The 19,425-nt window shown below is 46.8% G+C and overlaps 1 protein-coding gene across 1 annotated transcript in view; it reads left to right on the top strand.

The window, feature by feature from the left end:
• Positions 1–19,425, top strand: part of EGFR (epidermal growth factor receptor) — an 810,606-nt gene that overhangs the window by 495,747 nt on the left and 295,434 nt on the right. The window lies entirely within an intron of this gene.

Raw genomic sequence — 19,425 nt, 5'->3', positions numbered from 1 at the left:
AAGATCCTTTTCCCAGGATCCTCTGAGGATCCCTCTCCCTCAAATTGGAATATCTGTACCTCCTCCTCAAACTGAGTCTGTTTGGGTCTTTTGTTTCTCCTACCCCCCCTCTGCTCCTTAGGAGGCAGACTTTCAGGGGCAAGAGATTTTGTTTCCGGTTCCTGGGTTTCCAGGGGCTGTTTACAAGTGAGGAAGGAAGCTTCCTCCAAGGCTTTACACCCCCCTTCCCTTTGTGCCTCCTCCCTGGGAACCAGTGAGTTATCGGGGTGCTGCCCCCGTCATTGTTCTGGAGCACCAGGTCCAGAGTTGGGTGCGTTCTGCGCCGGCACGCCCATCTGAGGGTTCTGCTGAGCCCTCAGTATGTGACCCAGGTCCCGCGCCATGTTTTGAACCTGGCGCTCTAACTGGGAAACCCGCTCAGGCTGATACGGGGCCCTGTTTTCTCCCCTGGGCTGATCCCGGGAAGGGTAGCTGTCCCTCCTCTGGTAATACCCCGGGTTGGGAAGATTTGGGTACCCCTCCACCCTTGGCCTCCCCTCTCCCGGATTCAGTGGTCTGGGCTCAGGGAATTGGGGAAAGAAGGATGGATGGTTTTGGGGCTGAAAGTCGGGTGGATATCTGGGGAAAAAGTTCTGCCCAGGGTTTGGTAAATTTCTGCCCTCCTGTAGGAAGTTTGGAGGGAAGTTCCCTGGGTTAGGTGCTTGTCTGGATCCCCCCCCTTGGGCTGGAGGAGTCCACACATAACCCAGGATGGGTCGATTTCCCTTGTAACGGGGACTTACATAATCAGGAGAGCGAGGGACCCCATTTGTGGGGCTGCCTCCTTGGCTCCCTGTCTGTGACTGACCCGAGGACCTCCTGGGCCTAGCATTATTAGGTGCAGGCAGGTTTTTAGGCCCCCCCATCTCCAAATCCAAAACGGGGGTGACCTTTACCTCTGCCACCTTGGCAGCAGCAGGGGTGCTGTTGGCTTTGGAGTTTTTCTGGGCATTACTTTTGCTATCTATCGGTTTCTGCACCTCATAGATCCGGGTAGCCTGTTCAATGACCCAGTCTAAAGATCTTTTCTCGTGAAAATCCCTCACGAGCTGGGTCATGATATATTTGGGCAAGGCATGGAAAAACGTATTTATAAATTCCCTGCTATCCGTGCGCACCCTTCTTGTGGTCTGTGCAAAAGCACGCTTTAACTCCTGCACAAATTCTTGTGGGGCCTGATCCTCCCCACATTGCAAATTGTAGGCTGCCTTGCGAGCCTCTTGAGGATTTCTGTGAACAGAAAAATGTTTCAGGATGGCCGCCTTATATGTGGACCATCTTAAATGATTTTGGTCCTCTAGCCCCGCAAAGAAACTGGAGTATTCCGGGGAGAGTGTCCACTTTACATATTGAATACAGCTTTGGCTGTCCTTCAAATGGAAAGTCTCCATCATTTGTTCAAACAACTCTAAGTGCTCCCAAACAGAATACTTAGCGTTCTTATGGTAAGGCGTGATGACGCTCCTGATCGCCTTAATCTGCTTTAAGGGGTCCTTAAGCAAGGCCCTTTTTGCCTTATTGGCCTTTTTGGTTCGGGTAACCCTTGTCCATTCTTCCTCGGACTCAGAGGCACTGCTCCCAGAGGTTCCCGTCTGTTCTTCCAGGTTTTCCCGGATTCTGCGAGCCTGGGAATGGCTGGCAGAATGTGGGGACCTGGTCTCCTGTGTCCTGCGCAGTTCAGAGGAGTCTTCAGATTCCTCCTTGCTGCCAGGATTTGATGGGTACCCCCTCCACTGACCTAACTGGGCAGAGGTTTTCAGGATGCCCTTAATGGGCCTACTCTCCTGGGGTTCCCCATTGAACTGTACTGTACTTGGGTGCCCATACCCGGATGCCCACCCCTCCATTCCTGAGTGGTACTGGCCTATGAGCCCCATACTTTTAGCTGGATAGTAATCTGCCATCCCTGTGGCCCTGTGCTCATGTGCACCAGGGGACATGGGGGTGGCAGAGTCCAGGGACTGAGAGGTATGAGGGCCTCTGGTACTAGGGCTCCTGAGGTTATGCTCCGGAGTTTCCATTTCCCAGCGAACCTCATCTCTATCCGCCCCTGCTCCCTGTTGCAATGCAAGAGCCTGCATTTGTGCCTTCAGTTCCTCTGTTAAGGCCTTACTCGACTCTATCAGTTTCTCCTGCATCGCTACCTGTTGCTGGAGCCTATCATTGTGTTGACAGAGGGCCTCATTCTCCCTCTGTGCTTCCTGGTTGGTCCTGGAGAACTGGGCCAGTCTTTGCTGCAGGAGGTTTACCTCCTGGGCAATGTCCCTATTGGCCTGCTCCTTTCTTGCTAGAGCATCTTCCACCCTTCTGGTGTGCTCTACCAAGTTCTGGTTTTCTTTTTGGAGATCACCCAGCCCCTGGAGGGCCAGGTGATTTTCTTCAATTTCCTTTTTTAAGTGGCAGACTTCCTGGCCTATGGCGTCTCTTTCCTGACTAAGAGCCTGCATTTGTGCCGCCAGGTCGTCCCTTTGCCGTTGAAGGGCACCAGCTTTTTGGCGCTCCTCATCAAACTCTGCCTGGGTATCCAGGTCTTTCAGAATCAGTTTATTGCTCTCCTCTTTCTCTCTGTCTAGTTGGATTTGCAGGGTGGCTACCTGCTCTGTGCATGCCCTGTTGAAATTGATCTGTTGCTCCAGCTTTTTCTGGTTCTGCAGTAAGGAGTCCAAACTGTCTTGGTGCTCCTTCTGCAGGGCCAGAAATCGGGTATCCTGGTCTGTCTTTTCCTGTTGTAGGATGCCCATATCCTCTTTTATTTTAATGATATATTGCCTACTATCATTTTCTGCCTCCTGGCTCCTCTGCAGCCTCTGCTCAGAAGAGTCCAGATCAGATTGGGCCTTCTGTAATGCCATCTGTTGCCTATTTGCCAGATTTTGGCTTTCAGCACATCTATCCTGCATGTCTCCCATATATAGGTACAGGTATGCTGCTATCCTGGCAATCTTATTGTGTTCCTCTTTGGCTTTAGGAGCCATATATAGTTCACTCAGGGCCACATGTAAGGGACCCTGATCTCTATATATATCTGACCCTGTTTCAGTGACCTGTTGTGTGATGGCCTGCAACCACACATCCTGGCCCTGTTCGGTCCATTCACCTCTCACAAATAGCTTATGCAAGAGGTGCTCTCTGGCTATTTTCATGTCTACTAAGGTCGTCATTCTAGAGATTGGTCTCTGTCCTGACTTACAGAAGTTTGTATTTTATTTTTGCAGAACAGAACTTTTCTTGGAGTGTCCCTTTTGAGGAATGCTTCACAGCGTAATGCAGCGTGGTGATCCGACCGGATGTATGTATCCCGTCAGTTAGTACACTGTATTAAGCTGCACAAGTGGTAAATCTAACCCAATGTCTCGGCTCGAGCCCCCAATTTGTAAGAGGATTCAATTCAACACTACAGCTAAGTCAACGCCTAGTCTATAATACTGAATGAAAACCCTTATTGATATATCTTTATGTCCAGTTCATGCGTTCTGGATGACTACCCCTATATAACACCCCTCTCTTGGAATCCCCCTGACCCCACTGAGCCAAGAAGTAGTTCTGTTTTGCAAGTTTAAAAGGTTTATTTGATAATTTAAACAATAGATATATATCCCACTTTATAATAATTAATAATTGAATAGCACACTTAATCTGATATGATAAAGATCAACAACGGAGAATCTGGCACTAGCACACTTCTTATAATCACTAATGAGTTGACATGAAATGGATAAGGCAGCACACTGGTAAATAGGAACAAAAGTATAATGTGGTAGAGGATGCTTTATGTAAGCTCAGGTGGATGCAATCTTCAATGAATGCAGTACAGAAAATACTCAATATGATTTCAACCAAACAATGTAATCACTTTTCTCTGGCAATCCCCTCCCCCCCTTGATGCAAGGCAAGGAAATGGAAGGAAAACACACAGTTCTCAGAAATGCAATCAAATGTGATTCAGTTCACCCCAGCAAGCTTAGACAACAGAAGTTTAAAAACACAGGCCCAAATTGCTTTGATATGTGCTGGCAATGAATTAAAAAAATATGCTAAAATGCTTTTAATTCCCTTTCAGAGGTTCAGGGTGAGTGATAGCTACTCTCTATGAATTCAGGATCACCTTAACAATGCTTTAGTAGAAACTAGCAGGTAAACGAAGTTTTTGGCAAGGAAAAGCAAAACTGCTGTCTTTTTACACGTGAAGAAATTTGCAAATCGCGGCAAAATTCGCGGATGCGCCGAGCGCTATTACAGAGGAACCACAAGGACTATCTCTATCGTTTTGGGGTCCTAGGAAAGCCTAGGATCTCAGCTTCAAAATGAAAGTTACTGCAAGTCTCTAGCACAAACGGTTGCGGAGATATGAGCGATTTTGTGAAGGTCGTTTTTCAGATTTGAAATTTTAAAGTTCAAAAAGACAAGTGCAGCTTGCAACTAGGAAATGACAAGTGACAGCTTTACAAATGACAGGTGACAGTTAGGAGGCAGTTCTACTTAGATTAAATAGATTGAATTATATTATTTTACTAGGAGATTGGTTCTGCACAGTTTTCTAGGTACTCACACTATATTCTTGAGTGAAATGGGCCTCGCCATGGATCTGGTCAGGTTTTAAACTCGCCTCTGGTCTCTGCACTTCACAGTGATCTGGGTCATCTCTCTCTGGTTCTGCTAACAGGTCAGCTCTACTCTGCTTCTGGTCTGGCCTGGGTTTCTGGTTCTGGATAGATTGAAGTCTCTATGTCTGCTCTCTGAAGGTTGATGGAGGTAAAGTATGGATTTTCCCGGCAGAGCGTCCCGCTGCAGATGGAATTGAAGGTCCCTATCTGTCCTGTCTGTCTGCTTTTATGTGTTTAGAATGTGGGTGTGTTCTAGCATCACTGACCCTACCTCTCTCTCAGCTTCTAATTGGTCAAACTTCCATTTATCATTTGATTGGGGAATGAACTGTGAGTCAGAGGGATGTCATTTTATGGCTTGCAGATAGGACACTCCTCTGTCAGATTGCACACATTCTATATTTGATAATAAAAGACATATTTCAGAGTTACACAGTTGCTTGAAATTACATATACATGGTGTGGCTGAATTTAGCCATGTCTCTGTCCAAATCTGCTGTTTCTAAGAGCTTGCATTCAGAAATGGCACATAATTGACTTTTTAACTGATTTTTCACTTTCTGACATTGACCCAACTTTACATACATGTGCGCAGGGAGTACGGACATTAACTGATGAAGTTTCAGATTTTTAACATGCATACATTTTGAGTAATATCCACTTTTCCGCTAACACCCCCCTGAACATACCACCGGTTCTAAAAACCTCTTAAACTGTGGGCAGAAAAATCACAAGAATTATGCTATCATTTATAAAATTTTCACATGTCCGCACCATGAGTTATTAATCTGTTTCTAAACAATATTCTGGCTACAAAGGGGTGTGGTTTTCTCTCAGCACAAGGTAGAAATACTGGTTAATCCAGTTCTGCCAAGCCAGCTTGCTCTCACAGGCAGTGCCCCTCCCAGCTCCTGCCAAGAGGAAGCTACATTTTACGACTGCGTAATAAAACCTTTGCCTGAGTGAAGAGGGCTTTGTTCACTCTCCTGCAGAGCACAGGTAATTCAATTATCAGATAGATGGCATATCCTTAGTGTAGGCAGCAAAAGGAAGGTTGGCCTGGGAACACAGTGGTGACTCAAGTTTCACTCCTGATGGGGGTAGCTGCCAAGCAAAATCAAGTTCCTTAAGCCAGACCTTCAGCTAACTGGCAGGTTTTTTGTTGCTTTTTAACTTAACTTGCAATTTTACACATGCAGCTAGGATGCTGATTCTAAGTGCAAAACTATGACATTTCAACAGTTACAAAGGCATGTGATACCAAACATAGGTCACTCATTTAATCTAAACATTTTCGATTTTAGTGTCTTTAAATCCAGTGCAACTTAAACTGCTGCAATCCACAGCTCAGCCAGTCTTGTTATAAACCTTGTCTTATGATCTTCATTTCCCAGATTTTGTAGGCACACAAAACTCCATTCTGCCAAATGTCTGCTGGTGTTCAGTAAATATTTTGCACATATTGCAATGTTTGAAAATAGGCATTTTGACTTGCCTTCAGGGAAACAGAGTGGTTTTAAAACGCCGGCTTTTGGATAGTGGTGAGTACTGGTACTGCACCCATTTTTGGGATTTAAGAAATGAATTCCCCACAATTCTAGGTTGCATTTGGCAATCAGCATTTCCATTCCCAATGGTTTCAGACTACTGTGCGGGTAGTCGAATGGTGGTTTTAAAGCGCTTTGAAGCTAACCGGCGCTACTGTTTTTCCTTTGGCAACCCATTTCCCTCATGGCAACCCGGCCTTTCATTCTCGCACTGGTGGGTGGCAAGTGAGGCAACCATTTTAGTGTGCGCACAAACTGCGCAGCTTTCCTGGATTTCGGCGCACATGTGGGTTTTCCGCCATCTTGAATTTTCTAAGCCCACAGCACCAAATGTTGTGGCATGATAGCTTAAACGTGGGTCAGGACACCCAACAAGCCCCCCCCACGTGACTGCCCCTTGAATTTGAGTCGATGGGGAGTCGCGTGCACAAGGGTTTTGACCCATGCACCGGTCTGTCCGCATAATCTTCTTCCTCTTCTGTAGATGGCACAGTTCAGCATCTTCTTCTCCATCCGGTACTGATCGATGGTTCTCCTCGCCGGTCCTGATGGGAATATTGGGCGGTCCACTGGGCCCATTGAATCTTCGTTCCCGGTCTCCGGATCGTCCTTCTTGGCCCGTCTTCAGGTTTTCTTTCTCCTAGGACGACAAAGGAAGAGCGGCAATACCTACTCATAGACGTTTTTCCACCACTGTTGAGATAGTGGGGCAGCATATGCATTTCATCATAACGAAACATTACATTCTTATTTTGATCAAAAAACAGTATAACTAAGAGACAGTTTCATGCAAATCACAATATTTTAGAGACTAGATGTGGTATGTTTTATGGTTGGAAATGAATTAGTCTGAGACAGTACCCGCTAGGATTCCAGAGGATTCCTCCAGTTGTTGCAGAGTGTGCCTGGGATGGCAACATTTCAACTGGTTTATGTGGACCCACTTGTCTTCCCCCTCTGCCGAACCTTTGGGGATGTGGATTTTGTAGGCCACAGGTGAGATCTTGTCGATGATCTCAAAGGGTCCTTTCCATGTAGGCAAAAATTTGCGCTGCTTGGCCTGGTTCCTTTGGAAGTTGTATAGATAGACCCGGTCTCCCACCTGATATTCCTTCCTGGAAGTTTTCAGGTCATAGTGGGTCTTCATGCTATCAGCTGATCTTTCTAGATTCCGCTGAGCATAAGCAAAAGCATGTTGGAGGTGTTTCCTTAAATTCTCTACATACTCATGAGTAGTGGAGGCATTTATCAGTGTCTGCTCTTGGGTCCTGTAGAGCAAATGCTGAGGAAGCACCATCTTGCGCCCAGTCATCAACTCAAATGGTGACATTTTGGTTGCAGATGAAGGGGTAGATCTGATAGCCATTAGGACCAGAGGTAATCGGATATCCCAACTTGGCCCAGAATCTGCCACAAACTTCTTTAATATGCTCACAATTGTCCGGTTATATCTCTCTACTGCCCCAGAAGAAGCTGGCCGGTAAGCAATATGCAGCTTTCTCTTGACCCCCAGTATCTCCCACATCTTTGTCATTACCTCACTGGTGAAGTGGCTACCTCTGTCTGACTCAATCCTTTGAGGTAGACCAAAACGGGAAAAGATGTGGTTAATCATCAGGGCAGCTGCCGTTTCTGCCTTGCAGTTTGGGGCTGGGAGACATTCCACCCACTTGGTAAACAAGCATGTCACAGTCAACATGTACTTATTCCCCCTAGCCGAGCGAATCACAGGGCCTACAAAGTCGATTTGTAAATCTGACCATGGCAGTGTCATCCCCCGCTTTTGTAAAGGTGCCCGGTGTGTGAGGGATGTCGGCTGAAATTGTGCACACACAAGACAACCCTTCAAATATTGGTTGAGGTCCTGGCCCATGTGTGGCCAGTATGCAACCTCTCTTAAGATTTCCAGTGTTGTGTGAAACCCCCTATGACCGGCGGTGGCCGCATCATGGGCGTGACTTAACATCAGGCTTCGGAATGAGGTAGGAACCACCCACTGATCGTGGCCAGCTTTGGATTTCCTTACCAGCAAACCGTCTTGGATCCGGAACATTTTTGGACATTTCATCAACACTCTTAGGTCCTCTTTCCCAATGTAATCGGTATCCGTCAGGGGAAAGTTCTCAGGGTCCTCAAGGTGCTGGTAAAATTTACCAATAATTGGATCCCCCTTCTGAGCAGTAATCAAATCAGCATCAGGGGTCTCCTTACTCCATTGTCCAATTGAAAGGTCGTTGTGAGCATTTGTCTGGGACCTAGTGATTGCAGTGACCTGGATTTCCCCCAACAGGGACTCAATCTCAATTAGATCCCCTTGGATGGCCCCGGTTTTGGCCAGCTGATCAGCTAAGTCGTTTCCAGTTTTGTCTGGTCCCTCTACTTTGGAATGACCCTTGATCTTTTTCCAATAGATGGTCATCTCGTTCGAGGTGACCAGATCATCAATGTTTTGGATCAACTTCCCATGTTTCAAGGGTTTGTTGTTAGCACATAACATGCCTCTGGTTTTCCAATTAACCAGGTGTTCCACGAACCCGTTCCGTACATAATCCGAATCTGTGATTATGACCAGTTCGTGGAGTTGATGCTGGACAGCAGTGAGGATGGCCTGATGCACAGCCATCAATTCTGCCACCTGACTACTTCGGGGTCCGATTTTGTATCCAGCGGAGGGTTCTGGGGACTCATTCACCCATGCATTCCCTACGCCAGCCACCAGTTCTTTCTCCCCGTCGTTGTCAACATGGTAAGAGCATCCATCCACATACACAGTGGGCATTCCCTCACACTTGTCTTCTTCAAAGACTTTGTGGGGGGAATTAAGGTATGCCTCCATGTTGTCCTTTATTTTTAGACTTTCGTCCTCGAGACAGTTTTCTCTGGCAATATCATGCAAGTCAGCCAGACCTTGCGCGAGGGGACTCTTCTTGTTTTGGCCATATCTGACCTCCACAGGAAAGCCTTGCATTGACAGAATCCAGGAAGTAATTCGGGAATTACTCACATTTCCGGCCCGGATTCTGTCACTTTGGAGATATTGCAGAGGCTGGTGTGGAGTCTCCACTATGATGTGTTCCCCCTGGATAAACGGGCGGTAATTCTTCAATGCCCACACCGTTGCCAGGAGTGCCTTCTCACAATCGTTGAATTTTTCCTCCACAGAGGATAAAGTTTTGCTCGCATAGGAGATTACTTTATTGACCTTGTCATGCTTTTGGTATAATACGGCCGTCAAGCACGTATTAGAGAACCCCGTCTCCAGGAAGAACTCCTTGTTTCTGACAGGGTAAGCTAGGCAAGGCGCTTGTGAGAGGCTTCTTTTGAGTTGTTTTACTGCCTCGGATTGTTCTGGACCCCATTCCCACTTGACCCCCCCCCTTTAGGAGATGAATCAGGGGTCTGGTGATCTCTGCGTAGCCCTCAATGAACTTTCTGCTGTAATTAGTCAGTCCAAGGAGGCTCCTTAGTTCCCGCAGAGTTGTGGGGTCTTTCAGTTTCTGAAGTGCTTCCACTTTCTTTTCCTGGGGACAGAGGCCCTGAGGAGTAATCTCATGCCCAAAGAAATTAACACGGGTTCTACACCACTGTGCTTTCTGAAAGGAAAGTTTTGCTCCGGCGGCCCTCAACTGTGTCAGAACATAACGGATCTCCGCTATGTGTTCCTCCACAGATGAACTTTTGATGAGGACATCATCTACATAAGCCAGGTTACCCCTTGCACCCAGGTCGGGCATGGCCTTATGTAGGAAAATGTTGAATTCATTGCCGGAGTTGAGGTATCCGAAGGGAGTCCGGGTCCATGTGTACTGCTGGCCCCCAAAGGTAAAAGCCAGTTTGTATTGGTCCTCCCTGCTGACAGGCACGGTCCAGTATCCATTGGTCAGGTCTATTGCAGTGAATACCTGTGACCCCTGAATCTGGGCCAGCCCTTGGTCAATGTAGGGCAGAGGCCATCGGGAAGTATGGACCCGTTTGTTGAGCTCCCTGAGGTCGGCGCAGAGTCTCCACTGGCCGTTTGGCTTCAATATTCCCAGCACCGGATTATTGAAGGTGCTGTGGACGGGACGGATTATTCCCCGGGACTCAAGGTTCTTAATTATTTCGGTAAGGGACTCCATTGATGCGAGAGGCAAGCGATATTGCTTCACAAACACAGGAGTCATGCCAGGGTCCGTGGGGATTGTTGTTGTGTGGATGTCAGTGCGACCACAGTCATATGAGTCTACCGCAAAGAGATCTTGGAAATCCAAGAAAACTTGTTTCAACTTTTGCTTTTGTTCCAGAGTCACACAGGCATCAGCTAGGTTGACTCTCTCTTCCACCATCTGCCTGAAGCCTGGAAAGATTTCTGGTTTGGCTATCTCCGCGGCCTCCTCCAGCTGGGTGGAGAAGTCCCTGGTCAGAGTGCTGATTTGGACCGGAGGCTTCAGGTGGGCAAGGCAGCCTTCATGAACCTGGAAAATCACCTCATCCCTCCTGAATTCACAAGTCACATCTTCCTTACCATAAGGGCAGGAAGTGTACACCAGGAAGTTCCCCCCATGCCGGGTAAAAATCCTGTCTGGTGTTGTATTGTCCTCACTGTCACTGTCAAAACAGTCCTTGGGGATTGGTCCTAACAGTTCATTTACTAAGTCGATGGAAAAATGTCGGTCATCAACCGCCATTCCAATAATGGTGCCTGCGGCTAGAGTAATACTCTTTAAGTCGCTGTTATCCACCTCTATTGGAATGGTGTCATGTTCTATGTTGACTAATGGTGTTGGGTTTACCCCCAACCCTTGCTGTTGGAGAGAAGCATTTAGATGTATGTAAGCATCAGGGTTTTTCAACTCTTGTCCCCTTTTAACTTTCACTTCCAGGGAGAATTGTCGGGTCCTTTCTGGGATGGTGACTTCCTTTTTAGTCTGAATTTCAACTGCATAAGGTAGCAATTGAGCTGACCTAAATGCTTTTTCTGGATCATCAAAGCCCATGGGATTATCCGCTAATCGGGACCAAGCTTTGAAGTTTATTAGGTCCAAACTAATAGCAAAGCGATTGAGAATGTCACTGCCTAAGTAAAAGGCGGCAGGGACGTCTCGCACGACCCAACAATTGTGGACTATGCTCTTGTTGCCAATGGAGATTTTGAGCATACACCTGCTTGGCAGGAGATGTTTGGAATTAGGTGCTTCCAGGTCCATTTCCCATTTGTCTATCAGTTTGAAGGTGGGAATGGCTGGATCTTTTGGGAGTTGGCGAAACATGGCTTCGCTGATGAAGCTCTTACCGTTGTTCACACACACTCGAGCGAGAACAGAGTCCTTCCCATCATTTAACTGAACAGGGATGAACAACTGCTCTCCAATTTGCTGAATATCAGCCAGGCTCTGAGCTGATTTCACATCTTTCTGGACTATAGGAGTGGGAGTTTCAGATTGTGGATTGGTATAGAATTTCAGAGTGTTTCCTTCCAGCGTGGAATACCACCTTAAACTGGAAGGAAGGTTGATTTTCAGAAATAGAGAGGACCCCCCATCACCAGTCTGTTGTCCTACTGCTATTACTGTCACGTCTGGAATTTGGCTATTCTGGAAGTGAAATTCTACTTGGTCAGGTTTTTGTTCAACCATGTGGCAGGTGCCGTTTAAACTAACATGGTTGACACTCTGTTTTAATTTTATTGGTCGGCTAGTCTGGGTCCAGAGGACCTTGTTTACGCAATCTATTAGGGGTGACAACCTTCTCAGGAGGTCATTCCCTAGTAAACAAGGGGTGCCCTCCGGGGTCACAACTATGACCGGGTGTTTCAACTTATGTCGCCCAATTTTAATGTCCAAGTCTGCAGTCCCCTCAACGGGAATTTCCTTCCCGTCAAAGTTCTGTAGTTGTCCCGGAAGAGAGGTGAGAGGAATTTGGTAATTCTCTCCCCTTCCTGCATTCAGTTCGTCAAAGGCCCTTCTGGACAGAAGGGTAGCTTGAGATCCAGTGTCCACCAGTGCCGAGATTGTACCCTGCCCCTGTACTTGTACCGGGGCATAGTATCTTCCCTCCTTCTCCTCAAGGGGGCACAGATAATGTACATTTTTGGACAACTGGTGGGCTAATTTTCTGGTTTTGGACATCGCTAGCGAAGAGATTTGGGCAGAATTCTGTGGAGAGCCTTGGGAATCTGAAAGAAAAATTTGGCAACTGGAGATCAGAGCCATTGTGGGTTCCCCTGGCTCCGGTTCTGGGCCGCCCCCCCCTTTTTGGAGGCAGTCACCAGGATGGGTTTGAACCAGGGGATTTTCTTGCTGTTGGTTCTGGGATGAGATAGTGGGCGGCGGTAGCTCAGTCTCCACATCTCCCCAGTCTGGATTTGCATCCCTAGGGACCCATTTTTCTTTGGGAGGAGTTCCCCCCTCTCTGAAGGAGAAGATCCTTTTCCCAGGATCCTCTGAGGATCCCTCTCCCTCAAATTGGAATATCTGTACCTCCTCCTCAAACTGAGTCTGTTTGGGTCTTTTGTTTCTCCTACCCCCCCTCTGCTCCTTAGGAGGCAGACTTTCAGGGGCAAGAGATTTTGTTTCCGGTTCCTGGGTTTCCAGGGGCTGTTTACAAGTGAGGAAGGAAGCTTCCTCCAAGGCTTTACACCCCCCTTCCCTTTGTGCCTCCTCCCTGGGAACCGGTGAGTTATCGGGGTGCTGCCCCCGTCATTGTTCTGGAGCACCAGGTCCAGAGTTGGGTGCGTTCTGCGCCGGCACGCCCATCTGAGGGTTCTGCTGAGCCCTCAGTATGTGACCCAGGTCCCGCGCCATGTTTTGAACCTGGCGCTCTAACTGGGAAACCCGCTCAGGCTGATACGGGGCCCTGTTTTCTCCCCTGGGCTGATCCCGGGAAGGGTAGCTGTCCCTCCTCTGGTAATACCCCGGGTTGGGAAGATTTGGGTACCCCTCCACCCTTGGCCTCCCCTCTCCCGGATTCAGTGGTCTGGGCTCAGGGAATTGGGGAAAGAAGGATGGATGGTTTTGGGGCTGAAAGTCGGGTGGATATCTGGGGAAAAAGTTCTGCCCAGGGTTTGGTAAATTTCTGCCCTCCTGTAGGAAGTTTGGAGGGAAGTTCCCTGGGTTAGGTGCTTGTCTGGATCCCCCCCCTTGGGCTGGAGGAGTCCACACATAACCCAGGATGGGTCGATTTCCCTTGTAATGGGGACTTACATAATCAGGAGAGCGAGGGACCCCATTTGTGGGGCTGCCTCCTTGGCTCCCTGTCTGTGACTGACCCGAGGACCTCCTGGGCCTAGCATTATTAGGTGCAGGCAGGTTTTTAGGCCCCCCCATCTCCAAATCCAAAACGGGGGTGACCTTTACCTCTGCCACCTTGGGAGCAGCAGGGGTGCTGTTGGCTTTGGAGTTTTTCTGGGCATTACTTTTGCTATCTATCGGTTTCTGCACCTCATAGATCCGGGTAGCCTGTTCAATGACCCAGTCTAAAGATCTTTTCTCGTGAAAATCCCTCACGAGCTGGGTCATGATATATTTGGGCAAGGCATGGAAAAACATATTTATAAATTCCCTGCTATCCGTGCGCACCCTTCTTGTGGTCTGTGCAAAAGCACGCTTTAACTCCTGCACAAATTCTTGTGGGGCCTGATCCTCCCCACATTGCAAATTGTAGGCTGCCTTGCGAGCCTCTTGAGGATTTCTGTGAACAGAAAAATGTTTCAGGATGGCCGCCTTATATGTGGACCATCTTAAATGATTTTGGTCCTCTAGCCCCGCAAAGAAACTGGAGTATTCCGGGGAGAATGTCCACTTTACATATTGAATACAGCTTTGGCTGTCCTTCAAATGGAAAGTCTCCATCATTTGTTCAAACAACTCTAAGTGCTCCCAAACAGAATACTTAGCGTTCTTATGGTAAGGCGTGATGACGCTCCTGATCGCCTTAATCTGCTTTAAGGGGTCCTTAAGCAAGGCCCTTTTTGCCTTATTGGCCTTTTTGGTTCGGGTAACCCTTGTCCATTCTTCCTCGGACTCAGAGGCACTACTCCCAGAGGTTCCCGTCTGTTCTTCCAGGTTTTCCCGGATTCTGCGAGCCTGGGAATGGCTGGCAGAATGTGGGGACCTGGTCTCCTGTGTCCTGCGCAGTTCAGAGGAGTCTTCAGATTCCTCCTTGCTGCCAGGATTTGATGGGTACCCCCTCCACTGACCTAACTGGGCAGAGGTTTTCAGGATGCCCTTAATGGGCCTACTCTCCTGGGGTTCCCCATTGAACTGTACTGTACTTGGGTGCCCATACCCGGATGCCCACCCCTCCATTCCTGAGTGGTACTGGCCTATGAGCCCCATACTTTTAGCTGGATAGTAATCTGCCATCCCTGTGGCCCTGTGCTCATGTGCACCAGGGGACATGGGGGTGGCAGAGTCCAGGGACTGAGAGGTATGAGGGCCTCTGGTACTAGGGCTCCTGAGGTTATGCTCCGGAGTTTCCATTTCCCAGCGAACCTCATCTCTATCCGCCCCTGCTCCCTGTTGCAATGCAAGAGCCTGCATTTGTGCCTTCAGTTCCTCTGTTAAGGCCTTACTCGACTCTATCAGTTTCTCCTGCATCGCTACCTGTTGCTGGAGCCTATCATTGTGTTGACAGAGGGCCTCATTCTCCCTCTGTGCTTCCTGGTTGGTCCTGGAGAACTGGGCCAGTCTTTGCTGCAGGAGGTTTACCTCCTGGGCAATGTCCCTATTGGCCTGCTCCTTTCTTGCTAGAGCATCTTCCACCCTTCTGGTGTGCTCTACCAAGTTCTGGTTTTCTTTTTGGAGATCACCCAGCCCCTGGAGGGCCAGGTGATTTTCTTCAATTTCCTTTTTTAAGTGGCAGACTTCCTGGCCTATGGCGTCTCTTTCCTGACTAAGAGCCTGCATTTGTGCCGCCAGGTCGTCCCTTTGCCGTTGAAGGGCACCAGCTTTTTGGCGCTCCTCATCAAACTCTGCCTGGGTATCCAGGTCTTTCAGAATCAGTTTATTGCTCTCCTCTTTCTCTCTGTCTAGTTGGATTTGCAGGGTGGCTACCTGCTCTGTGCATGCCCTGTTGAAATTGATCTGTTGCTCCAGCTTTTTCTGGTTCTGCAGTAAGGAGTCCAAACTGTCTTGGTGCTCCTTCTGCAGGGCCAGAAATCGGGTATCCTGGTCTGTCTTTTCCTGTTGTAGGATGCCCATATCCTCTTTTATTTTAATGATATATTGCCTACTATCATTTTCTGCCTCCTGGCTCCTCTGCAGCCTCTGCTCAGAAGAGTCCAGATCAGATTGGGCCTTCTGTAATGCCATCTGTTGCCTATTTGCCAGATTTTGGCTTTCAGCACATCTATCCTGCATGTCTCCCATATATAGGTACAGGTATGCTGCTATCCTGGCAATCTTATTGTGTTCCTCTTTGGCTTTAGGAGCCATATATAGTTCACTCAGGGCCACATGTAAGGGACCCTGATCTCTATATATATCTGACCCTGTTTCAGTGACCTGTTGTGTGATGGCCTGCAACCACACATCCTGGCCCTGTTCGGTCCATTCACCTCTCACAAATAGCTTATGCAAGAGGTGCTCTCTGGCTATTTTCATGTCTACTAAGGTCGTCATTCTAGAGATTGGTCTCTGTCCTGACTTACAGAAGTTTGTATTTTATTTTTGCAGAACAGAACTTTTCTTGGAGTGTCCCTTTTGAGGAATGCTTCACAGCGTAATGCAGCGTGGTGATCCGACCGGATGTATGTATCCCGTCAGTTAGTACACTGTATTAAGCTGCACAAGTGGTAAATCTAACCCAACGTCTCGGCTCGAGCCCCCAATTTGTAAGAGGATTCAATTCAACACTACAGCTAAGTCAACGCCTAGTCTATAATACTGAATGAAAACCCTTATTGATATATCTTTATGTCCAGTTCATGCGTTCTGGATGACTACCCCTATATAACACCCCTCTCTTGGAATCCCCCTGACCCCACTGAGCCAAGAAGTAGTTCTGTTTTGCAAGTTTAAAAGGTTTATTTGATAATTTAAACAATAGATATATATCCCACTTTATAATAATTAATAATTGAATAGCACACTTAATCTGATATGATAAAGATCAACAACGGAGAATCTGGCACTAGCACACTTCTTATAATCACTAATGAGTTGACATGAAATGGATAAGGTAGCACACTGGTAAATAGGATCAAAAGTATAATGTGGTAGAGGATGCTTTATGTAAGCTCAGGTGGATGCAATCTTCAATGAATGCAGTACAGAAAATACTCAATATGATTTCAACCAAACAATGTAATCACTTTTCTCTGGCAATCCCCTCCCCCCCTTGATGCAAGGCAAGGAAATGGAAGGAAAACACACAGTTCTCAGAAATGCAATCAAATGTGATTCAGTTCACCCCAGCAAGCTTAGACAACAGAAGTTTAAAAACACAGGCCCAAATTGCTTTGATATGTGCTGGCAATGAATTAAAAAAATATGCTAAAATGCTTTTAATTCCCTTTCAGAGGTTCAGGGTGAGTGATAGCTACTCTCTATGAATTCAGGATCATCTTAACAATGCTTTAGTAGTAACTAGCAGGTAAATGAAGTTTTTGGCAAGGAAAAGCAAAACTGCTGTCTTTTTACACGTGAAGAAATTTGCAAATCGCGGCAAAATTCGCTGATGCGCCGAGCGCTATTACAGAGGAACCACAAGGACTATCTCTATCGTTTTGGGGTCCTAGGAAAGCCTAGGATCTCAGCTTCAAAATGAAAGTTACTGCAAGTCTCTAGCACAAACGGTTGCGGAGATATGAGCGATTTTGTGAAGGTCGTTTTTCAGATTTAAAATTTTAAAGTTCAAAAAGACAAGTGCAGCTTGCAACTAGGAAATGACAAGTGACAGCTTTACAAATGACAGGTGACAGTTAGGAGGCAGTTCTACTTAGATTAAATAGATTGAATTATATTATTTTACTAGGAGATTGGTTCTGCACAGTTTTCTAGGTACTCACACTATATTCTTGAGTGAAATGGGCCTCGCCATGGATCTGGTCAGGTTTTAAACTCGCCTCTGGTCTCTGCACTTCACAGTGATCTGGGTCATCTCTCTCTGGTTCTGCTAACAGGTCAGCTCTACTCTGCTTCTGGTCTGGCCTGGGTTTCTGGTTCTGGATAGATTGAAGTCTCTATGTCTGCTCTCTGAAGGTTGATGGAGGTAAAGTATGGATTTTCCCGGCAGAGCGTCCCGCTGCAGATGGAATTGAAGGTCCCTATCTGTCCTGTCTGTCTGCTTTTATGTGTTTAGAATGTGGGTGTGTTCTAGCATCACTGACCCTACCTCTCTCTCAGCTTCTAATTGGTCAAACTTCCATTTATCATTTGATTGGGGAATGAACTGTGAGTCAGAGGGATGTCATTTTATGGCTTGCAGATAGGACACTCCTCTGTCAGATTGCACACATTCTATATTTGATAATAAAAGACATATTTCAGAGTTACACAGTTGCTTGAAATTACATATACATGGTGTGGCTGAATTTAGCCATGTCTCTGTCCAAATCTGCTGTTTCTAAGAGCTTGCATTCAGAAATGGCACATAATTGACCTTTTAACTGATTTTTCACTTTCTGACATTGACCCAACTTTACATACATGTGCGCAGGGAGTACGGACATTAACTGATGAAGTTTCAGATTTTTAACATGCATACATTTTGAGTAATATCCACTTTTCCGCTAACACCCCCCTGAACATACCACCGGTTCTAAAAACCTCTTAAACTGTGGGCAGAAAAATCACAAGAATTATGGTATCATTTATAAAATTTTCACATGTCCGCACCATGAGTTATTAATCTTTTTCTAAACAATATTCTGGCTACAAAGGGGTGTGGTTTTCTCTCAGCACAAGGTAGAAATACTGGTTAATCCAGTTCTGCCAAGCCAGCTTGCTCTCACAGGCAGTGCCCCTCCCAGCTCCTGCCAAGAGGAAGCTACATTTTACGACTGCGTAATAAAACCTTTGCCTGAGTGAAGAGGGCTTTGTTCACTCTCCTGCAGAGCACAGGTAATTCAATTATCAGATAGATGGCATATCCTTAGTGTAGGCAGCAAAAGGAAGGTTGGCCTGGGAACACAGTGGTGACTCAAGTTTCACTCCTGATGGGGGTAGCTGCCAAGCAAAATCAAGTTCCTTAAGCCAGACCTTCAGCTAACTGGCAGGTTTTTTGTTGCTTTTTAACTTAACTTGCAATTTTACACATGCAGCTAGGATGCTGATTCTAAGTGCAAAACTATGACATTTCAACAGTTACAAAGGCATGTGATACCAAACATAGGTCACTCATTTAATCTAAACATTTTCGATTTTAGTGTCTTTAAATCCAGTGCAACTTAAACTGCTGCAATCCACAGCTCAGCCAGTCTTGTTATAAACCTTGTCTTATGATCTTCATTTCCCAGATTTTGTAGGCACACAAAACTCCATTCTGCCAAATGTCTGCTGGTGTTCAGTAAATATTTTGCACATATTGCAATGTTTGAAAATAGGCATTTTGACTTGCCTTCAGGGAAACAGAGTGGTTTTAAAACGCCGGCTTTTGGATAGTGGTGAGTACTGGTACTGCACCCATTTTTGGGATTTAAGAAATGAATTCCCCACAATTCTAGGTTGCATTTGGCAATCAGCATTTCCATTCCCAATGGTTTCAGACTACTGTGCGGGTAGTCCAATGGTGGTTTTAAAGCGCTTTGAAGCTAACCGGCGCTACTGTTTTTCCTTTGGCAACCCATTTCCCTCATGGCAACCCGGCCTTTCATTCTCGCACTGGTGGGTGGCAAGTGAGGCAACCATTTTAGTGTGCGCACAAACTGCGCAGCTTTCCTGGATTTCGGCGCACATGTGGGTTTTCCGCCATCTTGAATTTTCTAAGCCCACAGCACCAAATGTTGTGGCATGATAGCTTAAACGTGGGTCAGGACACCCAACACCCTTGACTTCTGCCTCACATAACACTCATGACAATGGTTACCACCCGGTGGCTCAGGTGCCATTTGTGCCAGGGTGTCTTTTTATTTATCTTTTCAATATTTTTTGTTTCTTTCCTTATGTCAATTTTAGTGAGAACAGTGTTTGCAAAATTGTAGTTCTTGCGCTTGAAGTAAAACCAATGCTGGCTCATCTACCGAACAGTAAAATCCAGTCAGAACATCTAAAGGACACACCCAGATGTAACAAAAGCCAGCTTATGTGGCGCCATTG

Source organism: Ambystoma mexicanum, chromosome 2q (assembly GCF_040938575.1).
Source record: "Ambystoma mexicanum isolate Mex_15411 chromosome 2q, UKY_AmexF1_1, whole genome shotgun sequence".
NCBI classification, from domain to species: domain Eukaryota; kingdom Metazoa; phylum Chordata; class Amphibia; order Caudata; family Ambystomatidae; genus Ambystoma; species Ambystoma mexicanum.
This window is presented reverse-complemented; position numbering and strand designations above follow the sequence as displayed.